The following is a 19,910-nucleotide window of genomic DNA, read 5'->3' on the forward strand; positions in this document are numbered from 1 at the left end:
CTATGCAGCCAAATTCAATTTTTCAAACTCTCCATACGCTTGGTATAAGTAAAATGTTTGTGTATCAGGTTATTAATAGGTACAATGAGATCTCCTCTGTTTACGACAAAAAAACATCTAGCCGTGGACGAGTGTTTGTACGAAAAAGGTGGTTACTGCAATAAAAGAAAGAATTCGAAGAAATCCTGTACGAAAGCAAAATATTTTATCTCGGGAGATGAAGAGAACACCTAGAACCATGTCGAGTATTTTTAAAGATGACTTAAGACTTGCAGCCTATAAGAGACGTACTGGTCATTTCTTAACTGATAATTTGAAAAAGAATAGGGTGGTAACACCGAAACAACTACTGAAGTGGCACGGAAAGGGAGTAATTTTTACAATTGAGCAACATTTTTATAAACAAGCTGCTTAAAGCTCTAAGGAAGCTTCCAATTTTTTGACAGAGTGCAACGTGGGCACTATCCGACTTCAGTGATGGTTTGGTGGGGTAATACCTATGAAGAAGTGACTGAGCCATACTTTTGTGAAAAAGATCCAATTCGTAAGAAGGTACTGAGGCCCCTTAACAACACCATGTTCAATAACCAAGAATGGTCCTTCCAGCAAGACTCGTTGCCGGGTCATAAGGCTTGGTCTACGCAGTCTTGGTTGGAAACGAACTTTTCGGACTTCATCAGAGCTGAAGACTGGCCGTCGTCTAGTCCCGATCTTAATCCGCTGGATTATGATTTATGGTCAGTTTTAGAGAGTATGGCTTGCTCTAAACGCCATGATAATTTAGAGCCCCTAAAACAATCCGTACGATTGGCAGTGAAGAATTTTCCCATAGAAAGAGTGCGTGCTTTCTATTGATAACTGGCCTCAACATTTAAAGGATTGTATGAAGAAAATTTTCTTGCACAACGCGCGGTTGTGTAATGCCGGACACAAACGTGGTGCGGGTGAGTTTATGTACTAACACCAGATGTCGGAGAGTGAAATTCCACAAATTGTAGTTTTACTGCTAATTTTAACATATTGTCGTTGTTGGAATTGTTTTGGTAAGTGACATTTACTTGATTATACTCTCGCCGTCCCAGCCTAAGCCAAAGTCACTGACATAGCTCAGTTTATTGCGAAACTGTAGTGGCAGTGGGCAGGGCACTTAGCTCAATGGGCAGATGGTCGTTGCAATAATAAAGACCTCGAATGGTGACTACGTACCGGAAGACGTAGTGTGGGTGGGCATTTGGCCCCCCACAAGATGACCGATGATCTTGTGACGATCGCCGGAATAGGTATAGATCTTTGTCTAGCCGTCTTCCGGATGAAAAGATGATAATGATGGTCTCGGCGTTACTTTGCAGATACAAATGGATCAACTTTATTATAATTATATTAATTAAGAATTATTTAAACTAAAATTCTAAGTAGCGTCTAAATTTTACTAGAAATTTTGACACATATTATGATGTTAAGCCTAACTAGGCCTTCAATTTTATAAGCCTTCAAATTGAAATACAACTACAGTGCTTGTACACTGCTGGTTAGAAGCACTCAGCTCTATCATGGGCGTATATATGTAATAGAATTAATGTAAATCAAATCAAATCAAAATTACTTTATTCATGTAGGACACTTATGAATGTCGAAATATTTTTTTTTTAAATTAAATCTACTGATACTTAAAGGGTTGCGCTAATGAGAAGAAGTAACAAGAAACTCATTTCCACTGTTTTAAATCAAGATTTACATTTTCATCGTTTTACAAATCATTTCAATTACAATATAATATGTAAAGTGTTGTATCAAACATACTCTATATACATATACATATATGTATGTGTATCAAACACATCAGATCTTACAGTTTGAATTAACCTACCTAGAAAATCTGAAATGTATCTGTGATTCCGGCGTTAAAAGAGAGTGGGCGGCCATAATAACAAAACATCAAGTAATCCTTACATTCGCTTTTCTTTCTTAAAAACAAATAACTTATTGCTACTCCATTTTGATATCGCTGAAGTTTATCCCTGATTAAGGATTTTAGAAGAGCTAAAGATAACATGACGCCATATTATAATTATAATCTTAATATTTCGTATAGTTAGTTATAGGGCATTAATGTGTGGATTGATAACATTCTATTCGGACCGACAAATGTGAGAAAAGTCCTTAAGCAACGAAATGTAAAGCATTTTGTTCTGCACCATCATTTTAAAGAAAAACTCAAATATTTCACGCAAGTGCTGCAAAAGCGTTATTCAATAAAGAGCAACATAAATCAGGCATGTCAAAAATAGCCCTCAAATGCCATTAAATCAAAAAAAAAATAACCGCAAAAGCATCTCGAAACTCTCACCTATTAATCAAAGTTCGAAAATACTTTTGATAGGTGGACATCTCTGTCTGCGTCACTGAGATTAATTAGTATCCAGAAAAAAAGGTGCGAAGGTCCATTTGGTTTGACGCAGCCTTGTGGTGCAAAGGCAGTCACCGCCCAACTCTCGATAGAGGCTCGCGTGCGTGTCGCGACCCTTCTACGAAACGATAAATTATTTGATCTGCTAAAGTCCTTCTGAAGTGTTAAGTTTCATAAGACTTAAGACTGGTAAGCTGTGTGTTTATTTAAAATTCTACGACGGATACTAGTCGACTTTAATAGTTAAACTAAAAATATTAGATAAATATTGGCTGTTTACTCAAATAAAGCTACTTTAAAAATATAAAGTTCGCTGATGATTTATAAATCTATATTTTGCGCTTTTTTATAAGCTGTATAGAACAGCTTATAAATATTCAACCAACTGTGATAGAAGAGAAGATTAATAACTGGTCTGTGTTTTTCTTATGTAGAAATTGAGTCGGTTTTAGGAAATTTATTCATCAATTGAAAATCAAATACGATTTTTTTAATGAAGATTTTTTAGACTCTCTAAAGATCAAAAATAGGATTCATCCTTCTCATGGAATCCGTAATTTAGTATTCTTGTTTCAAATGAATTTGTAGTCGCTTTTGTGCTTATTGATTGAATTTGAACTTGTAATAGGAAGTATCTTAATCTTTTAAGTTATTATAATCTTAAAAGCGATTCTTTTTTAATTTATTTAAAGTTTAATACAATGTTGTATAATTTGAATGAGTAGTTATAGTTTGGAAAATTTGATCTCATACATACGTGTGCAAATGTTTATCCGGCCGAATAATATAATTACATATTTACTTGGATATTAACAGAGCTGTTTCACATAGAAAATTCATATCCAAATTCTATTTTATATATTTGTATTAAAAATAAATCAATGCAAATCCAAATTACTTTACTCATGTAGGTTACGGAAGTGACACTTGTGAATGTCAAAAAAAAATTTTTTTTTTATTGAATCTACCGCTACTTCATAAAGGGAGCTTATTGAGCTAATGAGAGGAAGTAGCAAGAAACTCATTGCCACTCTTTTAAATTAGGATTAACATTTTCATCGTTTTACAAATCATTTCAATGACAATATAATAAATAAAGTGATGCAAAAAATATACTCAAACGTCAAATAGTCAATGCCTCACACGAGTAAGTCAAAAAAGTAATTTTTTTTTTTTATAAATTTATTTAATCATAAATATATGCACAGTTGGTACTTAAATTTTACATCTCGCCAAACTGTTGCAACAGATGTAAATGAATACAAGACAAAAGTTTCAATAACTTTACAGGTACAGTAGCATCCACACACACCGTATATAAGATTTCAAATCACTCATTGAACGCTAAAAACTACCACCCATTTGAATATAGCTACTCAAATGCTTATAGACTTAAGAAGAACCATCGCAGGAAACCCAACGGGCTTATACTTGATAAATAAAACTTGATTTTAATAAAATTTATTAATGAAATAGCATTAACGCGGCCACTCCATTTCACATAAGCGTTTTTTAAAATTCTTTTGAATTTTGCAACACATTAGTGAGATTAAAATTATTTTCAAATATTAACAATATCATAATTATTAGTGTTGTTAAGTGGTGAGTGTTGTTTGAGAGAAGTCAGTTATAATTATTTATAAATTTTTAGTTAGTTTGAAGTTAATTATAAATTTTGACGAGACATCCAACTTTACAACAATCTTTTAAATTGCATTGCAGCTAATAAAGGAGATGAGTGCAAGAAAAGGGGTGTTGCTGTTGCTCTAACATTATTACTTACAGTTAATTATATACTTTTATATACTTAAATATCATAAATCCTCTGTGATGCGTTCAAGAACTCACCAAATAAATAGTTATGACCACCTTAATAAATTATACTTTAAAAAAACTAAATGGCACACTATATAAAATTCAACTTAAAATAGAAAATAAATTTAAATTGAAAATAGTGTAAAAAGAAATATATTTTATTGTAAGAAAACATGGGGTGTAGAAGAATTATTATTTTAATAATATCTTAAAAAGTTACACTCAATTCCTGGCTTATCGACTATAGATAAAAATTATATAAATTGACAAAAATCTTAGTTGGAATGGAATAATCTTATCAAATTAGTGTATTGTAATCGATCCTTGATAAATCTACAAAGTTTGAATGAAATCTGGCCGTTTAAAGTGGGTTAAAATCGCCTCTAAAGGAGTCAGTTACAAACATACATACAAATATACAAATGAAGCTAATATAAAGCGTATAAAAATAGACTCGTTTATTAGAACATATTTCTTATCTGTGACATTATTTGATAGAATTGTTTCATTCAAATTTCGAACATCACTGAAAAATAAAGATGACGTTTAGTTCGTAATGAAATGCCAATTTGCAAACAAATTTGAAATATCCTACACGTAAGTAGGATATCGAACGATATGATAATAGAGGCCGACTCTACGAGTAGTATATCTCTGAATTAAAAGGAACTATGACATCTGCCAGATAATTTTTCATTACGGACATTGCCGATTAAAATGTATGGTCAGCCTAGCGAAACTAATAGATCTGAAGGTATCTAAAATAGAGATTCACTTGATTGTATGAAACGTGCAGTCATCGATATATTGACTGATGACGTATAATCTTGTAAAAAATGGAGATAGCCGAAATGCATAGTGCATTGTTTTAAATAACTATTCACTTTCAAACTAAGCCGGATTATACTTCGTCGCCATGAGGGTAGATAAAGTAGTGTATGTAACTGTACATAATTAGACATTAAAACACTCATGTGACACTCGTCTTCGGCGCGTTTCATAAACCCGCATTCGTCTTTAATGCCTGTTTCGGTCTGAAGCGCACCGTAGCAAGTGAAATTACTGGGCAAATGAGACTGAACATCTTATGTCTCAAGGTGACGAGCACAACTGTAGTGCTGCTCAGACTTTTTGGTTTTTTCAAGAATCCTCAGTGGCATTGCATTGTAATAAGCAGCGCGTATCAATGATCATCAACTGAACGTCCTGCTCGTCTCGTCCCTTATTATGATACACAAAAATAGTAATTAATAATTCAACAATGGGCATGCGTAGTAGCAGAGACTACAAAAGGTATCAAAAGAATATCTTTTTTTTTACTTCCTGTCTTGTTCGTATCAAAGAGAACGCCGCATGCATCGTGATAGATCAGTAAGACTCTTGTGTTGTGTAAAAAGCTCTTTACTTACAAAGAGTCCTCTCGCCTATGTTTTGCAAAACAATCAACTCTCAACCTATTTTGTTGATTGATGGTTTTATCGGACGTTAGGACATTACAAGATACAAGAGAAATAAGGAAAAAATGCTTGAAGGGTATAAAATTAACGGATTTTTTATGACAATAAGGGACGAGTCGAGCAAGACGTTCAGCTGATGGTAATTGATTGCCGCTAAATTTTCTTGGAAAACCCAAAAATTCAGTTGCGATCGTCACTTTGAGACATACGATGTTAAGTTTCGTTTGCCCAGTATTTCACTAGCTACGGCGCCCTTCAGACTGAAACACAGTAATGCATACACATAATTGCTTCAAGACAGAAATAGGTGCCGTTGTGGTACTCATAATTCAGCCGATGCAAAGGAACCTCCTACTGGTATGAACGCATGTATATATACGTAACCGTGGCAGGGGTTACAATTTAAACTTAAATAAAAATAAGGCGAGCTAAATGATGTTATTTTAATTTTTCGGGTTGTAAAAATGCTTTATGAAAAGGTCGTTTTCTTAATACATACCCCGTTAATTGAGATTAAAAAATTCTCTTGCTTTCGTGGTTAAGTTAGAAATTGTTAGAACTAGGATTAGTATAATTAATTTGGATATTTAAGACCTTTTGTGTATACACTGCACCACATTTACCTATGACACAATTTGACCTATGACTGCAAATTTAGGGTGTGCTGGTTAAACAAAATTTATTGTGATTGAACGAACAGGTTTCTTTTAATAAAACTTATATATTTTAGAACTAACAGATACCTACTAAACATGTTTTCCAGTATGCTAGCTACTTTTCTACTAGAAAAAATCTCAAAAATTCACAAAAATTTACCGTATGTCCCTAATATTTTTAAAATGAATAGAAAAGACAAAGTAATCTCGATCCCAAGAACAGCCAAGCCGAGCTAGCAAGCGCTTGTATAATCGCGTAAACAAACAACTAATAATAACTACTAATAGTAATAGGATTGTATTGTACATATTAAATTAATATATTATTCAACACACACACACTCACAAACTTGCAGTTTTTTACAATTATTTGTTGGGTTTAACAAACAGTGAAACATTAAATCTTACTATTTATTGTGTAATACTAAATGTGCCACCAGCACCGTTAACCACAGATAAATTACAAAAATTGAGAAAGGTTAAAATTTCATAAATACAAAAAAAAGTGAGGGAATAGGGAAACAAATTATAAATTTTAAACAACATCAAGGTATTATTACTTATGATTTTAATGCTTTTATTATTTGATTTTAAAAACCTTCCAACTGACGTGCACATAATTTCAATATTATGATTAAAATTTACATTATAATCTTGACCAATTCGATATATCGGCATGCATTTGCCCGAGTTTGTACGCATTTGTATATAGCCGAATACAGTAATATCGTAATCTGGTATTAGCCTGCAACACATATATATATATATATATATATATATATATATATATATGTTATATATATATATATGTAATATATATATATGTGTATATATATATATATATATATATATATGTGTGTATATATATATATATATATATATAAAACTCTCGTGTCACAATGTAAGTAACCTTACTCCTCCGAAACGGCTTTACTGATTTTTACCAAATTTTATATGCATATTCAGTAGCTCTGGGAATCGGCTACTATCTATTTTTCATACCCCTAAGTGATAAGGGTTGTTCACCCTTAACATGTTTTTTTAATTTTTGGACAATTTTTTTTATTATGATTCAGCATTAAAAAATACATACAACTTCAAATTTTCACCAGTCTACGATCAACATCTATTTTTGTATCGCGATTTTTATATTATTCTACGCAAGATGGCAATCGAATACAATAATTATTGTTGTACGATATATTTGGTAGATCTGAGAATCGGTAGAATCTATTTTTTAAACCCCGATAAGATATTAAGTCTCGTTTGCCCGGTAATTTCACTTGCTATGGTGCGCTTCAGAACGGAACACAGTAATGCTTGTACATTACTGCTTCACGGCAGAAATAGGCGCCGTTGTGGTACCCAAAATCTAGCCGGCATCCTGTGCAAAGGCTTCCCACTGGTAAAAATATTAAAGTGTATGGAACAACACTGGCACTGTATTTTTATACTTAATAGAAGGTCCCAACACATATGTATTATATAAAGTAATATTTTTTTTTAGTAAATAAACGTTTTTCATTTTCATATTTTCAAATGCTAAATAAATACGTGGTGCTATCTTAATGACATAAGCTTGATGAAGCTTATGAGCTCTTCTTGATGAAAAGAGGTTAATGGTACGAACTACAACTATACTCGCCGTGTGAGTTTACACGAACAAGTTTAGCAGCTCATTCTCTTTGAATAGCCACTAAATAAAGTGCTAAGTCTAATAGTATATTGTGTGGCTAGGGACAAAACAAGACGATTTCCATTACCCTCGCTCCACTCAGACAGGCACCTTCACCCTTGTCTGAAAACGTTTTTCATCCCGCGTCATACACAATTTTTTTCAAATAATCTGCAATGTCAGAAAACCGGAACTAGAGAATTTGAGCTGATGATAATGATGAATGAAAGTCATAAAAAGGCATAAAAGATATTTATCATCTCAAAATTGATTCCTTTAGAATTCTTAATGATGTCATTTCTAATATACTAGATACTACTACCGCTTCGGAAACAAATGGCGCTCTGAGAGCGAAAGAGCAGTGCGCTTTTTTTATTTAAATATACAATATGGTGCCGGGGCTGCTGCTTCGACTGCCGAAGACAGCAAGCGTCGCAAATATGTTGGTCTCAGTGAGTCATACATCTTTGTGCCGTTTGGTGTCGAGACACTTGGCCCGTGGGGCTCAGAGGCGCGGAGAATGTTCAAAATACTATCTTCGCGCCTCAATAAGGCTACTATAAACTCAAGCTTTGGCAGCTATTTCGGTCAACGGATCAGCCTTGCTATCCAACGCGGTAATGCTGCCAGTATTCTTGGTACGCTTCCACGTAATGATAGTTTTAATTTTATGTAGTCGTAGTATTGTAAATATAGTTATAAGATTTGTTTTGATTAAATAAGAATTGGTATTATTAGTTATTGGTATTCATCTATGGTAATATACAATATTGTACTATCATTATATTGCTGTAGAATGATCATTATCTAGTCCCAGAATGATCTTTGCAATTACTTAGATTCAACTGTGGAGTTCATCAATTGGGTATTGATTTTAAATAAACAAAAGATTATTTGACAGGATCTATCCCATTGGTCTGATATTGACTATGTATAATACTTTGTTTCGAGTGGCTCAATTGCCATAGAAACTCACACTTTCAATGCAGGCATTCAAATATTTCACTTCAAGAATAGTTTATGAAATTACTAAATACAGTACACTGTGAGTGAAATTCTAAGCTAACTTAAGAATTGTGTAGAAATAATCCGCAGCGATATCATCTGAAGTAGACGATGGGCGAAGAAATTGAGGAAATCAATACAACGAGATCCCGGCTGTGAGCCACCAGATGCTCAAACGGAATATTTATTGCAAAAACTCTTGCGATAAGAAGACTTATACGACCGAACGAAATAAATTTTCCGATTCATGACTTAGTACTGACATAAAAACTAATCGCGTGTGGTAAATATATAATCCAATTTTATTTCTTACGAGGGACACATCAAAGGAAAAACCAAATTGTTGTTTTTACTTAATTCCGATCATTTTCATATTTATTCACCTTTTAAACCTTCTCTGGATTTCCACAAATAATTCAAGACCAAAATTAGCCAAATCGGACCAGCCGTTTTCCAGTTTAAGCGAGACTAACGAACAGCAATTCATTTTTATATATATAGATTAAAACAATAAAGATTAAATTAATAAAATAATATTGTGTATCATGAACATATTAGTATAATTCTATCAGGTTTCGGTTCCGTCTTCGAATGGTAGTCAATTGGAACAATAAATATTCAAAAAATTATCAGGATTAATTTTACCAGCATTAAATAATAACTTTAATTGTACAAAATTACATTGTAAACATATTTTTTTGATGAAAAAAGAAGAGCCCGCTGAGTTTTTTGCGCTCATTCTTCTCAGGTCTGAGGCATTCGTTTTAGAACGGGTGGTAGTTTTTGACTTTCAATAAGTGATGTCACATTGTATTTTCAATAAAAATATTTTAATTTGAATTGATAAGATCTCCGTAAGCCCGCCCGATAGTTAGTCTACCGGGGGGCTGTTATTTATAAGCCCCAATAAAAACCAGGACTATCTATATATATACACTCTGCGCTTAAAGTATAAAATGATACCTATGGGCATGTAGAAACCTCGAGGTAGATATACTGTTGGTTGTCAACCACTCATCGCGACGCACTGGACGCTTTTCTTCTCGTGATTGGTACAATAATTGTACATAGGTAATATTTTCCTTTCTGTATCTATTTTATCACAATAAAAGCCTTCTGAAACACTGATAATCATAAAAAGTTTAAGATGAACAAAACAAAAGCTAATATGACACCTAGATCAAGTATCTAATTTGCCTAATTGACAAAGTAAATTTTATTTTTTTTCTGTTATTATGCGATTTGTTATTTATTTATGGTCTTGTCAGATTGGTCTGTGATCTTAATGCAACAAGTAGTAGCGTGAAAATGGCGTCCGCTGTATAATTCGCATGGTTCAACCCTGAGTCAAGTAACCAATAGGTACGTAGTGTGTGTAAATAAACTTTCAATGTGTTATTAGTCCGTCGTCGTATTGAAGTGAGTTAGATTTATAAATAATCTTGAATGATATTTTCTTCGGGAAAATTATATTATCTACATAATTATCTAAATGACCGATTTCTGCCAGTAGATCAGAACTTACTAATTTTATTATTACATATTTATTGTATACTAGCTTTCACCCGCGACTTCGTGCGCGTGCAATAGTTACTTTGGGTAGTATTTCTTATTTTTTATTATACTCGCTTTGCAAATATGCAATACACTACAAACTGCTGTGGTTAATACATTTTTATAATCTACCATTTATTAGAACTGTCTTCCCCCTTTTTAATCCCATACAGGTCTAAATTTTAAAAACCCCAGAACAAATATTTAACCGTTTCATGGTGCTATCTTCGACAATAACGAACTTTCATACAAACTTCCACCCTCTATTTCAACACCACCAAATCTTTTATTCGCGATAAAAGGTAGGCTATATCCTTTTCAAGTGTCTTCCCCCTTTTTCATCCCACTTAGGTCTAAATTTTTAAAATCCCAGAACAAGTATTTAACAGTTTCATGGTTCTATCTTCGACAATAACGAACTTTCATACAAACTTCCACCCTATATTTCAACCCCGCCAAGTCTTTTATTCGCCATAAAAGGTAGGATATATCCTTTTCCAAGCTCTTGACTATTTCTGTACTAAATGTAATCAAAAAATGTTCAGTGGCTTAGGCGTGAAAGCGTAACAAACAAACTTACATTCACATTTATAATATTAGTAGGGATATATATATTATAATAAAAAAAGTTATGGCATTACTTGTTATTAAATTTAAAGTTAAATATAGTACATATTTGAACAAAAATATTAAATATAAGGATTTGTTTTAAATATTTGCTTAGCTTTAATCTAACCGTATGCTCTACCCTTTAAATCTTTCTAATATTTCTATGGCTATTAAAATTAATTTGTTCACAATCAATAACAAGCAAGGGAATAAGAGCTACTTTTTTTGATTTCTTAGTACATTTTTTAACATGGTATATTTTGTCAAATTATTCTTACAAAATTTCTATAATTTTTAATGAAGCTTGTACAAAACCAGTCAGAAAATATTTAATTTCTTTGACTTAAAAATGAGTTCTTGTCAAAACTTTCCATCTGTAGCCGTTATAAAGAAGCCAAAATCACATAAAAGAAAGCATTCAACAAACTAGCTATATTATTGAATTCGAGAAAGCACGAAACAAATTTAGTGCTGCTTTGAAAGTACAAGATACTGAAAGTGGGTTAGTCAAAAATAGCAGACCTCGCCAATGGATGAAAGTTCAATAAAAGTTCAGACACTCGCCAACTATCAAAACAATTTATCTTTATTTTACGTTTAACAAGTATAACAAAAATGATTTTATATTGTTATTGTACATGGTAAGCGAACACTGACTTTAGGAGTAGTACTGCCATGTTGTGTCCTTTCGGGCATAACCATTTAGGCTTAAAAGATTTGGTAAGTTTCTGGAGGCCTTATTGAAAAAGACGTCTCGGTATCAGACGAAATATTTAAGAAACTCCTTCAATGGGCAACCAAGATCTGTACCGGACAGTGATGATATATTCTGGTGAAAGCGAAGCACAACTTGTTCTAAGTCGAGGAACACAACGCACCAGGCAGCAACCACAATCCCCAATCGTGATTGAATTTTGAAATATGGGGGCTTTCACTTCCATATCCTCTCTGGCTGATACTTCCTAGATATTTTTGTTGTTGTGTTACTACCATTGGTTTTTGCGGTTATACGACGGGCTGGAATGTGCGTTTAATTTAGGGGGAATGTCTGTTCATGGTATCGGACCATACTTGATGGACAAGATCTATCCGTGTCTGAGTGCGCGTAGACTGCGACTATTCGCGAGTGTTTATAAATCCCATAGTGATCACGCAGAAACCGGGTCCTTGAGCACATTAAAATATTTTTTTAAGTGTATTATGTATGAAAACTGCATTTATTCCTTTAAAATGAAAACTGTAGACGTGTAGTTTGTTTCTATTAAGTCAGAATGAATAAGCAAACCTCTTTTCGCGTCAAATCACTTCTAATTTTACCTTTTGAAAAGGTAACCGGGTGGGAATGTTTATAGAAAAACAGAATTAGAATTTTAAAAGTCAAATACTATACATTTCTAATATCCACTAGTTAAAATGCTAATTTAGTTTAATAGAATATCTGAAGTAATATTATATAGATGAATAAACTTCTATAGGTTCACAAACACAGCTTTAGTTAGAATACATTTATATTCACCCAAATGTAAATTACTCTTAATGTACGTCCCGGAGATAAGGAACTCCTCCTCTAAAACAGATATCTTTGCTAGTAATAAATCTGGAGGATTTATTACTATTTTATCATAACTTATGTTTGAGGTTATCTTGAGGCTGTATTAAGAATCGATTTTGGGTTACAGTCCCGGTTTGGAAATTTTATGAGGCGTAAAATCAAGCGGTGCCGAAAAGTGTACGCTACACATATTGAAGTTATCACTCGGAGTATATGTATATGTATCTTAAGTAGTCACTTTCAGATTATGACTTACAATATTCTAGCGTATTGGCAAACAAAGCGAGCGAGAGAGAAGAACAATTCTAACTAAGATACATTACGATAGAAAAGGTAAAGGAATCTATTGTTTTTTTTTATGAAAATAAGGGACAAGACGAGCAGGACGTTCAGCTGATGGTAATAGATGCGCTCTATCCATTAACATGCAGCGCCACTCAAGAATATTGAAAAACCCAAAAATTATGAGCGGTTCTACAACTGCGCTCGTCACCTTGACATAAGATATCATTTACCCATAATTTTACTAGCTACGGCGCCCTTCAGACCGAAACACACTAACACATTAACTGCTTACACATTACTGTCACGGCAGAAATAGGCGCCATTATGGTACCCATAATCTAGCCGGCATCCGGTGCAAAGGAGCCTCCCACTGGTGTTGCTGTAACTGTGTTGATTGACAAGTAGTAAACAGCTTGGCACTAGCTCCTTAGTATTTTAAATATAATCGCGTATGATATGGTCAAGATCACCAGAATACGTTGGATGAGGGCAGCGCAGGATCGATCGTCGTGGAAATTTTTGGGGGAGGCCTTTGTCCAGCAGTGGACGTTTTCCGGCTGATGATGATGATGATATGGTCACGTATGATCAGGCTGTCAGGTCATCAATACGTTTAAGCCGCGACAAAAAAATATTGCACGTTATCTATATTATATCGTTTCCAAGGTTCTTAAGGTTACAGATAAAAAAATTAGGGATTATATTTGATCATCATTGATAGCCGCCACGAAAAATTAGTACTGCAGCAATGTGGATACTGTTTCGTAGGTTGAGGAAGATGGCAGAGAATAATACGGGATCATATTTTTAGAAATCCAAAATGGCGGCCACTTTTTACATTTTTTTAATTGGTTCATATAATAATTTTGTTTCCTTCATCTACCGGCCCTTAAAAGAGTTGCAATAGTTATCGCGATAGTTCTGGTGTTATAAGAGTTTCAAATTTCTGTTCTTCCTGCTTGAAAAAATTGTAATAGTTTTATCTGTCACCGTGCAATTTCTTGTGAAATGGTAGTAGTAATTCAAAAGACATCATAAATAAATTTTCAACTAGTGTGCATAGTTTTTCATAACGCTATTGTTGGTATTATAAAATAGACAACTATAAGGGAATCGATATCACAATACAGTATAGGACAGTACTTATACATCATACTAGAGCGCCCAAATAGACGCACCCACACATACACACGATTTACACGGCCGCTAAGCAATCTTGGGGATACTAAACTATTCAGTGCCACGCCGTAATCCACCGAGACTGGTCGCTGTCCGAGTTAAATTAGGTGTCCGCGTCGTCAATATATTTGTGTGTACCAAAATTAGCCCTCCGCTCAGACGTAGAGGTATACAGTTCTAGGAAACGGTAGTGTAACGCTACTGTTCCATTACTTCTATTGTGCCGATACTGTAATGATAATATTATGATGTCCACTCATTGACTATGCGCCACTTTAATGATTACTATAGTCAGTGTGTTGACCGCCTGTTTACAACGAGTGGACGACAAAGTACGCTACGGTGTGGATCAGGTGTTGGGCTGCTCTTATGAGCTATTAATTTAAGATCCATCAAGACTTTATAATTACATCTGTGGTGAGGTAGATATTTTTAAAAATTCATTATCTGCGTTTAAAAAAATGTTACGAGATTTTTCGGCGCCAAATGACTTATGTTCTTCTTCTTTTTTTATTCTTTTCAAATTCGCATGTATCTTGATTTAGTAATTTTCGTTTTTCTTGGTGTCACAAAAGTAAATACTGTATGTTGTGACACCTTCATTTGTTGTACATTCAACTCATATTTTGTTAATATTCAATATATTTTAAACGCATTAGAATGTAACAAATACTAGTTGTCCTATAAATAAATACTTCAATATTCGCACGTGTAGGGTCTTTGGTAATAGAAGTGAAATTCTCTTTTAACAACCAGACAATAAACAGCGCACGAAGAGAATTTTTCATTCAAGAACGATATAATTTCCATTGTGTTTTCCAAAATAATCACAGTAAAATACTCGCTAGAAATTTCATTTTTCTTCTTCTATATCTTGTTTACAAAACAATAAAAGAGTAGCTCGTAACTCTCGCACAAAAAGCATGCACTCAAAAAGTCAAGTGAAAAATGGTCTCGTGAACATCTTAAGAAATAAAAGAAAAAAAATAATACACTTTCTTGTATAAATTTCACGTGTAATTTTGAGGTAATTGTTTTAAGATATACTTAGTGATTTACTTAAATAATGGTGACATAAATAAAGATGAGATTAATTACACTTATCAATACATAGATGCAAACATTTATATGATGAATATGGATGTTTGTTTCCAATTATTATATTATTATAGAAACTTAATCCAAAGTGAAAATTCAACACTAACTCAAATCGTAATAGAATTAAATACTTTTTTATGGAAGATAGGGATAAACGAGCAAATAACAGACTCACTTAATGTTATATCAACACCGGGTCTCATTTTTTCTTGTATCACCAGAGAAATCTCATTACATCGTTGCTTTAGGAATGTCGAAATATGCAAACACATGAATTTGTAAGGCATGTAGGTACCACAAGAGTAAATATACTCATATGGTGCTGTTATACGGACTCAAGACACAGGTCAAATAAAACAAATCAAAATGTCCACAATTACTTAAAAACTGGAGTACGGATAAACACCTCTTTGCGTGTGGTGTGATGTTGCAATTCGCCAGCATGATCTGGTCAACTAGTAGATAGCACAAAATGAAGAGACGACTCCTCGAAACGCCAAAGAATAAAAAAAAAATAAGTTCATGGCATTTTTCACTTTTACCAGAAAATCGATTTTTCGATAATAAAGCTCCATTTTCTCAGAGCGCCATTTATTTCCGAAGCGGTAGTAGTGTCTTACTAGACACTACTACCGCTTCATTTCTAATATACTTATTAGAAATGACATCAAATAGAATTCTAACGGAATCAATTTTGAGAAAATAAATGCCTTTTATGCCTTTTTTAGGTTTGTCTTTCTGTCTCATATCAGCCTATTTCGGTAAATCTCGGCTAGCTAACTATTATTATAAATTGCACATGCTATAAGGAAACAGACTACTTTTAATTCAGAAAATTAAATAGGGTTCCATTAAAAAAAGTTAAACCCAATAAATTATGATTTAAATTCGAATTCGAAAACGAAGTCAGCGGTGATCGCTTTATTTTATATTGACAAAAAAAAATGCAAGAAAAAAATATGCGATTATTTTTCAAAGTATCAAAAACAACATTGGAATTGCTTTATAAAATAACTTCAGCGTATTTTTATAAGGTGTCGTAAAATATTTTAGAGATGGAACAACTTTACGACTGCAGCCAAAAGATTTTTCTCCAGCTTTGAAATGGTATAAACAAGGTGATTTAGTCCACAGTAGAAGCTTTTATTTCGTTTTGCGAGACTGAACTTCCAGCTAACTCTATTTTTGTGGTTTAGATTTGGTTAGTTCAGTATCACAAGTAAACAAATGTATTTTTTTATGATAGCATGCAATCCCGAAATGTATTTTTCCCTAATGGATTGAATCAGTCAGTGGAAATTTATTCCTGAAAAAGATAAACAAACAAGTCTGATTGTATTCCATATTCATGAGATTTATTGAATTTATTTTAACTTCAACTAGAGATATTCGTAAACAAAACAATTTTATGGCCAGCTACGCTCTTATGATTCCTCAGTCGTTGCATTAGAATGTGATGATAAAGAAGATCAACTCTTAGCTCTTTTGTCCTCGTCTTTCATAAGAAGAAAGTTAAGAAAAATAAATACATGTTATTTCAATTATTTATTGATAATATGGCAATTTGAGTACATAGTCGATTAATGGCCGTTTCCTGTATCTTACTTGAGATAAAAATCGTAACTATCGTTGACTTTTATGTCCCAATAAACTTATCGATGGTAACTCACCTTATCCTAATATAACTAAAATTAAGGACCTTGGATTAATACTGGATGAAAAACTTATATTAGATATTCATATCGACAATATTACCACTAATGCATATCAAATGTTAGGTTTTGTTCTTCGTACCGCCGAACCATTTAAAAAGCCTTTATCATACATGATTCTTTATAAAACTCTAATAAGACCATATCTTGAATATGCATCTGTGATTTGAAATCCTTATTACTCTATTTATGATGATAAAATAGAAATAATTCAGAAAAAGTTTTTGCGTGCTTAACATTTTCGACTAAACACAAGTAGATTAAGTTCTCATGAACTCAATCAATTCTTAAATCATTACAATTTTACAACATTATCTGACAGGAGACTAGTATTAGACATGACTGCGTTATATAAAATCATTCGTAATTTGCTCAACACACCAGAACTATTGCAAGATATTAATTTTAGAATACCTACACTTGGTACTAGATCGCAAGAACCATTCATAGTTAATAGATGTCGCACAAATGCAGGTTTCCGCGCTCCAATTAATAGACTTATGAATTTATTCAATAAAAACGTTGTCTCCGTTGATATTGATATAGATTTTAATATAATTAATTCAGCACAATTTAAAAATGTAATAAACAAGAGAATTACTGCAATACGTGATCTTAAATGAAGCTCATAAACTCTGTAACATTAGTCTTTTTTTTTTAATGTTCTAGTTCTTTTTCAGTAATATTTAGTTAAGTAAACTGTCCTTGTCACATTAGAAACTTTAAGTCTTAGTGAGAAATTTCTAAGGAACAATTGTTTTAGCATCATATATTATAAGCCACTTATTTGTACCTAGATTTTAGATAAGTGTTCTGTTTTTATCTCCAAATAAATAAAATAAAAATAAAATCCATACACGCTGTCTGTCAATGGGACGACGTATATCTTACCAGCGATAGAAGTTTGTATGGAATTTTCAATTCACGCGTCCCAATATAAGGCGATAACGATGACTTATCGGCTATATTGGGACAGCTTCAGATTATTAACAGCTAATTACTGACAGTAGAAGGTAGTAACTTATTACTATCTTTAGATAGTATATTGGGAACGGCCGTAAGTAGAGTAAAGGTTGAGCCAATTAATAAGTATAAACAAAATCTACAGGACTGACATTTATATTCAGAGTTAACATCGTTAAGTTATTATTAACATCATGACAAAATAACTATATTTATTGATGCCTTTTAAATATTTAAAATGCACCTTTGTTATAAACTCAACATGACAATTACATTAAGAATTTTATGCAAATTTCTAATTATCGATTTAATTAAGGAGTTGTTTGTAGTAAAGAAAAAACAATAATCAAAAGTAAGTCGCCATCAGAACAAGAGGAAACCATTGCCATTACCTATAATAATCTTCTGATTTACACGCCACTAATGCAAAAGAATTCAACAAAAAATGAGCAAATAACCCAAATGTTTAAGTCATTTAAAATTACATCGACAATTTAAAAAATTCATTGAGCATCAAGGAAGACTTCCCTTAGTCAACACGAGCTTACTAGAACTAACGAAATATAGCTAAGCGTGACGGATGAGTTTCATTCGTAACCCACTAAATAAAGTTTTAATTATAGCCAGTTTAAATTGTAGACTATAGATAAACTATATATATATAATCTAGTTTATCTTACAAAGGGATGGGTGGAGATCCTCCTTTAACCACCAGCCTGACAAATTTCCCAACGTCTTCCACTCGTTTATGTTTTTTCATGCAAATTGTCTTATTCTGGGTACTTTCTCTTCATCTGTACATCTTCGACTTCATATCTTTCAACTTTTTCCAATAATGCAATAATTCTGATTCTCTCAATAATTTTCATTTTACTACATTAAATAATTTGGGGTAATGCTGCTAATAGTGTAGCGAATGTCCATGACCTCTTGCCTTCTCTTATATAAAAATGTTTGTTCAATGTCAGTGTATCAATGAAATTTGAATATTTTTTCACATGTATCGTCGTGTTTTTACTCAGTGTAATTGATTTAGATAGAAAAAAGGCCATTCTAGTTACGAATTCTATATAATAAACCATAGTTTTAAGGGTAAATGTATAATTAAGTCCCACCCTTCATCTAGGCTTATCAGAATAAATGTCAAAGTTTTAAATAAAATGGCTTTTTTTAGTATTCGTCTACAGATGAGAACGTAAGCGACAAACGATAAGGCATGCTGGGATTTCATTTTAATTGTCTTTATTTATGACTTATAATATATTCTAAGAATAAGAGCAAAAAAAACAATATTGGAAGAGTTTCGTGTGGCAACTCCTTCATCTCACAACGGCATTTGCTTCTAAATCGGTGATAGCGATTTACGGCCGTTTTCAATAACATATATATCCTAAGTTTAACTTACTAGAGGTAAGACAAATCTATCCTTTACGTTCACTTACATTTCAATAACCTATCGACATAAAGCATTGGACCTATAGCTATACTGGACATAACTATGGATAGATAAGATCTTGTCATTAAACGGTGACAGCAATGTATCCTAGAGATAAGTTATTGAAAACGGCCGTTAATTGACATCAAAAATAGTTCTTATTGAATTAGTTTATAAAAAAGTCAGGATTTACTACTAATTACGTTTATGAATTTTAAACTATTTTCATCCAATCTCTATGCTAACACCTGAATATTATCTTATCAATAAACGACATTATTCATTAATTATTCCACATAGGTTTTGAATCTGTCATCGACACACAGTCATATAACTCGCAAAATGCTTGAATAATATTGCAAACACCCAAGCGTAATAAAACATTCAGTGCTTTGATGACATAATAAATAAAACTTTGTCGACCTAAAATGGCACCCTCACACATAACACAATTTGGAACTTTACGCTTGCAACAAAATTTTTAACAAGTTTATAAATTGTAGCGAGA

General features: G+C 32.8%; 1 protein-coding gene across 1 annotated transcript in view; it reads left to right on the plus strand.

Annotated features, from left to right (window-relative positions):
- The first annotated feature begins 2,484 nt into the window (after positions 1-2,484).
- LOC126976063 (uncharacterized) overlaps positions 2,485-19,910 on the plus strand; it is a 73,795-nt gene continuing 56,369 nt past the window's right edge. The window contains exon 1 of the mRNA XM_050824256.1: positions 2,485-2,596. The gene's annotated coding sequence lies outside the window, so the exon portion shown is untranslated. The remainder of the gene's footprint in view (positions 2,597-19,910) is intronic.

The sequence above is a fragment of the Leptidea sinapis genome, chromosome 1 (assembly GCF_905404315.1).
Source record: "Leptidea sinapis chromosome 1, ilLepSina1.1, whole genome shotgun sequence".
NCBI classification, from domain to species: domain Eukaryota; kingdom Metazoa; phylum Arthropoda; class Insecta; order Lepidoptera; family Pieridae; genus Leptidea; species Leptidea sinapis.